At 38.9% G+C, this 12,426-nt stretch overlaps 1 protein-coding gene across 1 annotated transcript in view; it reads left to right on the top strand.

Moving 5' to 3' along the window:
- Positions 1–12,426, top strand: part of LOC135503277 (uncharacterized) — a 127,493-nt gene that overhangs the window by 3,773 nt on the left and 111,294 nt on the right. Inside the window, exon 2 of the mRNA XM_064796781.1 lies at positions 6,656–6,689. The gene's annotated coding sequence lies outside the window, so the exon portion shown is untranslated. The remainder of the gene's footprint in view (positions 1–6,655; positions 6,690–12,426) is intronic.

Here is a 12,426-nt window from a genome sequence, read left to right on the forward strand (position 1 = left end):
TCAGATTTGAATTTTATTCATAAGTTCAAAATCTTGAAAAATTTTCAAAGCCAACATTTTTTCGGGGGGGGGGGGGGTGGGTGATGATGTTTCTTCCTTTTGAGCAGAAAAAAAACAATTGAAAAAAATATAATTTTGGACTAAGAAAATTTTTCAAATGAGAAATGACATCTTTCTCAGAATGAGAAAATACTACTTTCTCAAATGAGAAATTACCGTTACATCTTTCTTGAATGTGAAAATACAACTTCCAAAGGAATGGGAAAAAGATGATATCGCCATCATAGCTTTCATCGCAACTTGCGAGATAATTTCAACATCATCTCTGGATCATTAATAGAAGGTGCCATTCTAAGATCCACTTGGAGAAAAGGACACCTTGATGCTCCTTTGTGTACGGAGGGTGAAAACCCCGTTATGAAATTATGAAAGATTGTGGCAACGATGGGAGGTGTCGTCAGCACACGGTATTATCGTTGTTTGGAGGCTGACGGAGCTGCAGGCCAATTGTTACAGTCACCTTGAAGTTTTTGAATGCGGTAACAGATACCTATGGTGGCTTTTGAATGAAGTCGTTTCTGGAGAATGGAGTTGATGATGTTTGAAAGGGAGTGAAGTAGAGGGGTGTTACTTTGGAGTCAAGTAACATGAGCAGTGATTGATACTCTGTCGCGAGATTGTTGACTGGAGATTGCATTCATACGCTTTATGAATTAAGTTTTTCATAACCTAACAAGTTGATGACCTCTGAAAGAAAATTAAGTTTCGGGGTGTTAGAGTTTGTTAAATTGTGTAACTGAACACCCATGGTGTTTTAAATGAATTTGTTGAGAAGGGAGTGAGTGGAGTTTGTAAAGAATGGATTTGAGGGGTGGAGCCCAGCAGTCTAGTGGCACACTTGTGTAATGACACCTGGCTTTCAAATTTGGCACTTTTGGTACACTTCTTGTTGAAGTCAATGTTTTCATACGTGGTGGTTAGAATACTATTTGGCACTTGAATTGCCCAATTTTTGTCCCAAGATGTGTGTGGCTTGGGCTGCAACACCTCTCCTTTTTGAAAGTTCTCGATAAAACTTTTAACAAGACTTGGACTTGGACTCTGCCTCTTTATTTTGCCTCTGATGGTTCAAACGTGTGTGATGAAAAGGTGCTTTTTGTCAGGAACACGGGTGAAAAACCTCTGAATATCAGGATGGCAGCCTCAAGGCTGAGTTGTTGATACTGAAGCAATCTTCAATGCATTATGGCGCAAGAATCAGAATTATGAAATCAAATATTTTGACAGGGCTTATCATTTGGGTGGACTCAGGAGTGTGGAGTTAGCTGTGCGGCCATTGTCCACAATCCTCAACGAGCCGTGGGGTGTTGTTTGTAAATTGTTCGGGTTGCTTTTTGATTGAGCACAGTAATTTGGGAAGAAAAGAATGGATTCATATTATGACAAGTTAGGGATTGTGCACAATAGTTAGTGACTTATCCCAGTGAAAAAGCTACAGGCTTCTGGGGGATTCTCGAGAATCAAGTTTTGAATGGAATGATAAAGATTTTTGATAGCTCCAATGTGAAGATGTGGTCGTAATTGAAGGGGTATGTCATTGGTTTCTTTGCTAATGTGCCTTGCAGAGACAAGCAATTTTCATTGCTGTGATCTGTATTTATCATCCTCTGTGACAAAAATCCCTTGTTTGCAAGAATCATGAATGCTGTGACCTGGAATCATTACGAAAGCCAGCGCAATGGAAGAGAGTCTGCGTCATGATCAGGAGGTCAAGGGTTCGACTCCCGGCCGAGTAACTGCTTGGTTCCCCTACTTGTCGAGTTCAAGTGAGCATCTCCTGGTTGCTCCTTGAAACCCCTGATTGAGAGACCGGGGTAATAATATGATATCACAAAACCGCTTTGAACAGGGAAACATGGAGAAGTGCCATATAAGAACTCAATATCATTATTATTAACAGTTTTACTCGCAGATGAGCAAATAAAAACAAAAATCTCGAAAAAAAATTTGTGTTTTTCCAAAAAAAATATAAATTTTTCTTATGCAAAATTCATAAAGTAAAGTCGAGCCAAACCTTTTTGTCTTTTCTGAAGATTTCTCCATCTTTATTTATTCTCACTAATATTGAATCCAAACCACATACCACCGCTGTTCTCATCTTAAAATTTTCGCGACCTTCCACCATCATACGTTGATCCCTGGGGGACAAAAATGATCGCTATATATTGAAATATTCATCTAACCGGAGGTGACCTGCCTACCGACGAGTCAAAATTGAATTGCTCTTTTACTTAGAATATCTCCATGGCAACCGGTGACTCTTTAAAATATCGGCGCATATCAGAGTTTGATTTTTATGTGGGGATGGTAGTATGAAAGGATAATTATCTATTATGATTAGGTTCATTAACCCTTAAGGGGATGTGGGCGACTTACAAGGACTTTTCAGGCAATCCTGGATAGCGGGGATGGTTGAGAGTGGTTGATGGATTTCAGAGTCTTTGAAGTATGTTTCAGTCTATTCCAGTCTATTCCAAAAAATGTTAAGTGCTTTGAGGTAATTTGTGAAATCCCTCGTCATAGACCAGAACAGATTGAAACAGATAAGCTTGGATAGCGGGGATCGTTGACAGTGGTTAACGGATTTCAGAGTCTTTGAAGTATGTTTCGGTCTATTGCAGTCTATTCCAAAAAATGTTAAGTGCTTTGAGGTAATTTGTGAAATCCCTCGTCATATTCCAGAACAGATTGAAACAGATAAGCTTGGATAGCGGGGATCGTTGACAGTGGTTAACGGATTTCAGAGTCTTTGAAGTATGTTTCGGTCTATTGCAGTCTATTCTAAAAAATGTTAAGTGCTTTGAGGTAATTTGTGAAATCCCTCGTCATATTCCAGAACAGATTGAAACAGATAAGCTTGGATAGCGGGGATCGTTGACAGCGGTTGATGGATTTCAGAGTCTTCGAAGTATGTTTCGGTGTTTTCCAGTCTATTCCAAAAAATGTTCAGTGCTTTGAGGTAATTTGTGAAATCCCTCGTCATATTCCAGAACAGATTGAAACAGATAAGCTTCCTGTTTTATTTGATGAGCTCCGATAGTCAAATCTTGATATTCTTATTGATTCGAACCATGAAATATTAATATTGCGACGTGGTCTCGTGTTTATTTCACGTGTTATTTCTGGGTGACTAGCCTGATGTATCGATCTTATTTGAGATATTGAGATGAACAAATTCTGATCACCAGTGAGACTGATCCGATGTTGTCGTGTTTTAAGTACGGGTATGAGCAGATTTGAACGTCGTCTGATTTTGATTGAGTCGTGAGCATATGCATTGTGATTGTATTTACAATTTTAATGAAATTGCAACTTTGATTTACCTTAAATTTCTGGTACATTATATTCTAAAAACCCTTAGACACTCACTCTAATTTTGATTCTATTTCAAAGCCTGATCTGTAAATGTGAAAAACAAGAACATGAAATGCACCCAAACGGATTCAGGCCATTCATTGTAGCACCTTATGTAGCCTGCTATAAACTTCCGTATAATATTCGAGTCCGATGCCAAGGGTCATTGATAGAGCTTCCGTAAAATACCAATTTAACAGTTCTCGAGATGCGTGAATTTAATGGTTTTAGCCTTCCCCTGGTCCCTTGTTTCATGTAAAATATAAATGTGGAAATTTTCGACAATAAACATGACAGGTTTATTGGTGGCTCCTGGTCCCTGCAGTGTTGACTCATAACTCACCAAGTTAAGGGGTACATCATTCTATTTGTATCTTCTGCTGGTCCAGGAGAAGTGAGGATAGATGTGAGAATACTTTCACATTATATTGAATAAAAGAGATGGTACCAGCAGTAAGAATAGTTTAATGTGACTTGCAATAAGTATCAAACTTGCAGACAAGCAATTTTTTTTCGTTGTGCATTGAAGAAGTGTCAAAAAACACTTCTCTGTGTGCGCTCGCGAACAAAGCATCACATCAACTTCCCTCGTTTGTAACTCAAGACATCACATGACTCACGGTCTGCCGATCTACGGCCCCTTCATGGTCCGGTTCTTATCTATTCCTGGCATTCCGCAATTTATATACTCCCAATACAACTCGGACAAAAACATGCACTCGAAGAATGCACATCCTATTTTCGTAAGGGTCAAAAAGGCAAATTTTATTTTATGCAGAAATTCTTTCAAATTTGGACAATATGTTCGTGTCATATGATACTTCAATGATGGCCTTGTATTTCAATAGATATACAGACATGTATATACATGATAAATAGGTTTCATGTTACAAGATAAAAACGGTTGTGCATTCTCTACAACAAATGCATGTAAAGATATTTTCCATTAGGTTGGAAATTCTGAAAATACTACGAGGTCAATTTCATCGAGACTTGGCCTGTAAGGCAAACATCTTCCGTGCATAATGTACATGGTTGGTCGCTTTTTAAACTCTGCCGAAAGTTATTGTCTTGTTTATTATCATATTTTGCGGTATGTCATTTCTTCTGACATGACAGCAAACAAAGTGCTGACTGTCACAAATATAATTTCAGTAGATCCGGGTCCGACCAATCAATTGTTCTGTAACCAAGATGAAACTCGTCCTTTCGCGTTTTCGGCTATTCTGTTCATCGGCTTTGACCACCCTGGAAGGGAGCCTTGGCCTTTTAAAGGGCCATCTCATTTTGTTGTAAAAAGATGTGTTTTAGCCCTTTCGTTTCTGTTGACCGGCAGAGGGGTTCACAAATCCAAAGTAGACCCTATGGTCTGCTTTGCTCACATTGTGTTTTATATTAGTTTATTTGGCTTGAAATGAATAGGAGATGGAAGAGAAATAAATTCTAGTACAGCGAATGCATTTTAATGCATCTTCTAGGGCTCAAGTGTGTGGGGGGGGGGCACAAGCTGCACTCCAACCTCCGGTCACACAACTTTTGAATATTTTGTTCCAACTTCGATAAGGAGCTCGGTTGATAAATTTCACCCAAAATCTAAAAATAATTCAAATTTCAAACTTTCCCCCTAAATAAATAGTGCCACCTGATTAATAACGACAAAATCCATATTTATCCCCAGAACAACCAACGACTACAACATATTGCGTGCAAGGACAAAAGTTATCAAAAATAACTCAGTCTATTGCCGCCTACTATTGTCTATCATGTTATTCGGTCTCCGTATCTCAGAGCACGTTACGGGTCAAGAAAATAAAGTGCAGGTCGCAATCCCGATCTTTTCAATATGGCCGCCGCTGACCATTCACCACCGATGGTCAGCAGTCGGGCGTTTGTTTACAAAATATCATTAAGATGACCAATGCCGACTCACAGAGTCTCGCACAATGCAATCATATTTGACAATGGCGAGGCTAAAAATAAGCGATGTTCGTCATTTTAAGGCCATTGCAATCTGGTTCTTCGGGTAAGGAATCTTGAAGTTCAAAGCTAGACAGGATGCTGCTGGCAAAAGAATTTGTATAGCCTTGTCGACATGGAGCTTGCCGTGATGTTCACAGATCTAGGCTACACCCTATTGGGATCCACAATTCATGGGAGTGGAATATGACGCTTGCAAAATGTACTTTGCATTTTTGGCTGGAAATCAACGATCAAGATCAGGAAAAGGGAAGCAAATTGTACATTTTGAAATTTCAGTTATAACAGTTGACTCTCTGAACATATGCTCGTCACAGGACTATATTTGAATTATGATTCCAGGGTGTAGCTGGAAGTTTGTAACCTAATGATAAATTGGTTTGGCCTGATTTTTCACCCAGTGGTCAGCTGCGTTATTTGTTTATAAAAATCATAAAATTGACCAATGGGTGGGCGGGGGTCACGAACAATATGATATGGAGTCAATAGATGTTTCGAAAAGTCGCTCAAAATAGCTCGCACATGGGATATCGATGGGAATTGTAAATGGTGTCCGATCTATTTGGAATGCGATCAAAATAGCCAACAAAAGCCCCAAATGTGCCTTACCCAATTTCGATAGCATAAAATTATAAAAATAGCTGCGAAATTTTCATCCTTTGTCGCACGGTTACGTAATTGCGATATTCGACCACGATTGCGACTGTGCCTTTGTCCATTTGAACTTTTGACAGAAATTCACGGCTAAATTTGTAAGCGGAAAAATGTCCGAGTGCACCTGTATTATAATGTGTTGTTGTATTGTTGAGGGGCGTAGGCCAGCTGATTTCTGATCTTGGGGTCCAATGGCAGTTGACCGAGGGCCGGTGGAGAACTGACCGGTAGTAGATGATTACATCCGTGGCTGGATAGGAAGTAATTGGGATTTATATCGATGGATTTATTCCGTTTCTCGGTTGCCAAAAAATTATAACTTATTTACGGTTGACATTTATATGGATTTTAATAATAATTACAAGTGTGAGTTTTAGTTGTCAATGGGTGATTACTGAAAAAACTGCACAGTGTACACCTGAAATAATCTCATATTCCAATTTCAGCATTATTGGAGGGTTTATAATTGTTAGTCTTTTGGATATTTTGCAAATTGGCATGTATTTGTGACAATTTGATTGACAGGTGTCGGATAATTTATGTCCATAAAGATAATCTAATTGCTTGATTGGATAATTGCTTAATTTGGATACTTTTTGGTCTTCTTCAGTTGGATTATACCATCACCTCAATGACGTCATCAGGTATGTAAGTCTTGCATCATTTTATACCATACCCAGGTCGGAAAAATTTTGGCCAAATCCATACACAATTCTTTGCCCCTTGTGAACATTATTCCAGAATCGGATTGGAAATTTTCAAATTTAATTACAAAAAGGTCAAATTTTGCATGAATGGCCTAGGCCTTTGAAAAGGGGTGTCTAGGACTAGGCAATGCTTGCCTATCCCGACAGCCTAGAAAAAACCATCTCATCATCAGCATAATTTGTGATGTTACATTGCGCAGAGTGATTGTCTTATTATAGCAATGATTCATGATTTGTGATGATAGCGTTTAATCTATCCCACGATAAAAGATTTTAGGTCTTGGATTTCAAAGCTCCTGGGGAGAGTTATGGGAAATATGATATGATATTATGGAAAACAATACGATGTTGATGTATTTAGTAGTATTATGTGAGGATTTCTAAATGTCCATAAAATCATAGCCATTGGGTACCGGTTTCGATCTGCGATGGTGCCCATTGTACCCTTGTCTCAACTGCATTGGATTCTTGAACAATGGGATGTATTTGTTGTTTATCTGTTCTGATGAGGGCTTAAGAAATATACTGTAGTTTCCCTGATTTAAGACTGGTTGATTGATTACTATAAAGGCAAAACAAAGGCCGGATCTGAATATGACGTCATGATCATCAAACAACTTGGTTTTGCCAGAGTCTTTCTATACAATAGTACAATTTCTATACAATTGTATAGAAAGACTCTGGTTTTGCCAACCCATTGCCTATCTAAACTTAACATGCTGAATGGCATCCAATGACCATATCTAGCTAGAATTGGTTTTCAGAACCGGTCTTAGCTATGTGAAACTAGAGTACTTGCCAATTCACCATCGGGCCCAAGAATCAAAATTTGGCTCGTTAAAGCTTGCCTGGTCCATTTTTCACCTCATATCATCTACATGAATCTATTCTTCTACAATAAATCACACCTACAAAAATGTTGGTGCACTCCTGGTCCATAAAAACAGACCTGCCACCATTCTGACTCGTAGATTATTTTTTCAAAAATATTTTATGAAGTATTTCGTTCAAATCTGAAAAAAGACATTTTATTTGAGTTCTTTATAATTCTGAGAACCACTTTGGGGGTCTGAGGAGCAGTTTCTGTATCTGCACCCAATAAACAGTATAAAGAAGAATAAATTGTTGAGAGTATCATGCATCCTTTTTCAAACAGCAAAAAACTATTTGACTTCCTACGATTGACTAAAGGAGCATCCAAAGCACAATCGTAATTCCGAGAACTTCTTTGGAGGCGAAAAGAAGAGACAAACGCCCATATCATCCATCTGTCGTTTTTGCCGTCAATGCGATATGAACAGGAAGCTATCCACTCCCTTTCATTCTCTGAATTGCCTCACTCCAACGCTCGAGTACGATTGTTTAATATCATTTTGACTATGCAAGCAAATATTTGAGAATGAGGCCTCTTCAATATGTGTTTGAATTTCGACAGTCATGACGCTGTTAACACTTTCATCTATAAGTTCAGAGCAACATGCGGCTTGTTCTGCTGTGACGGGTCACAAATGTTTAAAAAGAATAACTCCACTTTTAGAGCTGATGTATTATTATCATGAAAAGTTTTATTAGTTTTATGCAAAATTCTGGCATCATGAAAAAATCCCATCCGAAACGAGAAGATTTCAAAATATACCTTGCTCTTCTCCCACTTGCGAAATGACGTCTTCTGAACAATATAGTACCTCTTGCCATCATACAACAGAGAAACCCGAGAGAAATCGAGAAGCTCCTTATGCCCCAGGCCATGGCTGGTCCCTGTGAAGTCTTTATTTTCATCCCGAACTTACATAAAAGGATGTTAAACATGGTAAAAGAACGTACATATAAAGAAGACAGCGTTAGAGAAAGAACATTACGGTCATACTTTATACAGTATAAATACTGCTCTCAAAAATCTCGCTTCCTGCAACTGTCAGTGCCCTTTCTGTTGTTTACATCCGAAGAAAGGAAAATGTCTACCAGATGTAATAAAAGAAAAGGACAATATCAAGGCTTGGTGCATCCTTTGGTGTGTTTTGTTAAGACCCATGCGAATATCAACTGATAGAAAAAAAATCATGTCTCGCTTCTGAAAAAGGTCTGTTGTAACTAGGGCAAGATAAAGCTTTGGCAAAAACTGTGGAATATCACTGGCAGGCCACAAGATAAACGATCAAGCTAGGCCTTTAAAGAAGAATGATTGCTTGAGCAAAAGGATAACTTATCATACAGTTTCCCAGACACAATGGTGCACAAGGTTTTCAATAAAAGCATTTAATTGTCTTTATTCATCTCACCCATTAGTTATTCGTCTAAAGTAGCGTTTCCTTCCCTCGCGTCATTGCCATTCTATTAAAGCCTGCAAGTATACCATAATCCAAAGCCTTGGGTCGGCTTTTTCTCTGCGAATTGTCTATGTAGTCTCAACGGTACAAACGAATCTTAAAACTGACTCCCGTGCGCAGATTGGAAACAAAGCATGATTTTTCGTCGTGATTGTGTTGCTACTAAATGACATTGGAATTATCAGGAGATGAAAAGTTCCACGAGGCCTAAGGCGGAAAACTTTTCCACCGTAACTTTTGTTCATAAAAACTTTTGAAACTTCCCGTTTGTTTTGGTAGGTATAAAATGTCGATGTTTGAGTATAACTGGAACGGTGAAATATCACGGAATGTGTCAGAGAAAATACTAAAGGGTTTTTGTTCCTTCAATCTAGCTGAGATTTCCATGCAGTCCGACATTGATATGTGTTGGATTTTCTGGCCAAAAATACCCTTCTTTTAGCAGTTTATCTGTTTTTGAAAGGCATTAATGACATATAAGGCCATCTACAGGGTAGGCAGCAACTAACAAGTGCTTTCTTCGTTGATATAAGTATTGTGCAATTTGGACTTTGGCAATTATTTTGGGGGTGTTGGACTTTTGAAATGGACTTTTTTGTGCAGCACTGACAGGAAACCTTATTTTGGAACACAAGCATTTTGGGGTAGGCCTACAAAACTGATTTGGTGTGTGGCTTATCTTACAGCTATAGGCCTTTCCCTAGTTATTTCATCCGATCGATTTTCTGACTCTAGTACTGAAGATAGGCCTATGATCAACAACAACATTCTGCATATTTTCAACTCGAAGGTTGATAATTTCGATCAAGTGCTATGGATTTTACAACTTAAGTGGCGATAACTTGATATCAAAACGTTTGTACGGTAAATACATAATGTGCTCATTGTGTCTCCTTGTGACTCAGGTGACTAGAAGTAGAGTACAACCTCTCTATTACAGACACCTGTGGGACTGGGCGTAGCAGAGAGTATAGATGTGACTGCCCTTCAGAGGTTTAGGTTTTAGGGAATGACTTAGAAAAAAATCGGGCCTGAACAGATGTCTGCAATGCGAGGTGTCCGCCTGGCAGAGGTGTCCACAATGGGAGGTTAAACTGTAAATCCTTGACGTCAATTTTCATAGAGTGAACAAGTTTCAGCAAATTTGCATGCGTAAGAACTGCACAGTGTGACACATTTTGTACTTCTGTTTCCAACAATCACAAGTAAATTTATGAACAAAAACATGACAAACGGCTGACGACCTTAATGCAAAAACAGAAAAAGTGAAACAGACTTTATAAATTTGTAATAGAGGAAAAACATCAAGGTCCAACCGGGGATTGAACCCGGGACCTCTCGCTTATAAGGCCATCACTCTACCGACTGAGCTAAAGGGAATTTCCCCCTAGCCTGGGCTAGTAGGAATGATGCCAGCACTACATACTCCCCCTGTTCGGGAAAGTTGTGTCCTCACAACCGGGTTCTTCCGTGATACGAAGGGTTAATTCATTGTCCAAAGACACACCAGCATCTAAACAAATTATTAGTACCCTTTTACCACGTTGGGCGCCAAATGTAACAGAGGAAAAACATCAAGGTCCAACCGGGGATTGAACCCGGGACCTCTCGCTTATAAGGCCATCACTCTACCGACTGAGCTAAAGGGAATTTCCCCCTAGCCTGGGCTAGTAGGAATGATGCCACCACTACAAATTTATCACAAAGTGGGCCTATAAATTGGTATAAGATTTTTCTACTATTTTCCCTACATATAAATATAAGACAAGAACCGAACTGGTAGCAGAATGTCATTTCGATTTCAAAAATCTCTTTATGTCTCTAGGCCACGTGCCATTGAATTTCAAATATCCTTTTCGTTTCTTTTTTGTTTGTGGAAAAACTGATTAACAATAGGTCCCTCGATTCATCACCCTGGAGTAATAAGCCTTACTGGAAATTTTTGCATTTAGGGCATCAAGGCGAAATGTGACTTTATAAAAATGGTTCGGGGCGAGGATAAACTGTTTACTTATGAATATTCATGAATTGAAATGACTTTGGGATATGTGACAAAGTAGTATTAGGAAGAGAATGTGATACGTTTTTACAATAAATGGGAAATGAGAATCGGCTTATTCCTCCGGCTCTGTTGAAGTCTGTGTCTTTTTGTCTGACTACAGATGTCAAAAGTTGCACTTACATGTACAGGATGTAATGGAAGAAAAAAGTTCCCATTTGCACATACAGTAGAACCTCTCTATCAAGGACACCCTCGGGACTGACAAGTGCTGTCCTTAATAGAGAGGTGTCCTGATTAGAGAGGTCAAATTGAATGGAAATAACCAATTTGGGACCAAAACTAGTGTCCTTAATAGAGAGGTTGTCCTTATTAGAGAGGTGTCCGCTAAGAGAGAGAACTGTACTTTTAAAATATTTATACTCTGGTGTCATCAATCTAAGACCATGCCTGAATTTCAAAAACAGAACATATTATGCAAATGGTGAATCGATTGCATTCAAAACGTCCACTTTCGATATATAGACAATAAAATCGTTGGCGACGTCAAGTTGACTGATTGTCGTGACATCATGTTCCAGATGAGCTGTTGAACGAATTTTGTTATTTATTGATGAAGCGATCTCAGGTCACTGAAACTGGAGTATATCTTTTGTGACTCCACTGAATATTTAGCTATTGTTAGCAATGAAGAAAAGCTAGTTTTGACTATGGAGTGGGATGAAAATTTTGAATGCAAGCTTTTTGGTTAGGTTTGTGAATTAATCGTGGATTCTAATGAATTTCTAAAAAATGACACTTCAAAACTGTTGTGGCAAAGAATATGCAATGTAACCTTTAACCAATGAAGATGTGGGGTCTGCGTTTACGAGCGACATCCTCAGGGTACAGTTGCAACAAAAAAATGTTTCGATGCAGGTTTTGTGGTTGGCCAGGGGTGCGATCCACCCATCAGAAAAAATTATTGACAAAGATGCCCGCTGGAAAAGTGCCGCAGTAAAAAAACTTTTGTAACCTGTTCAAATTTGACTTCTGACTTCCCCTAACTCGCCTTACATTGAGTTGTGCGGGCTGAAAGATATCACCCATCCTAACCCAGCTGAAAAAAAACAGACAAATAGATAATGTGGTATGATATCGTGTTTAGACAAAGGTTTACATCTGCTGGCCCGTGGGGTATGAGGGAATAAAAAAGTTGATCTCACCGCTTGGCTGTGTACTATTGGTGGGGAATTTGGATTTGATAAGGTTAGGGTACATATCAGATTTATCTCGAGGACAAAATGTACCATCTCCGAAAGATTTGGTATTGGGTGGGGATGTCGGTTTTGCAGGTTTTTTACTGGCT

The sequence above is a fragment of the Lineus longissimus genome, chromosome 19, assembly GCF_910592395.1.
Source record: "Lineus longissimus chromosome 19, tnLinLong1.2, whole genome shotgun sequence".
Classification (NCBI taxonomy): domain Eukaryota; kingdom Metazoa; phylum Nemertea; class Pilidiophora; order Heteronemertea; family Lineidae; genus Lineus; species Lineus longissimus.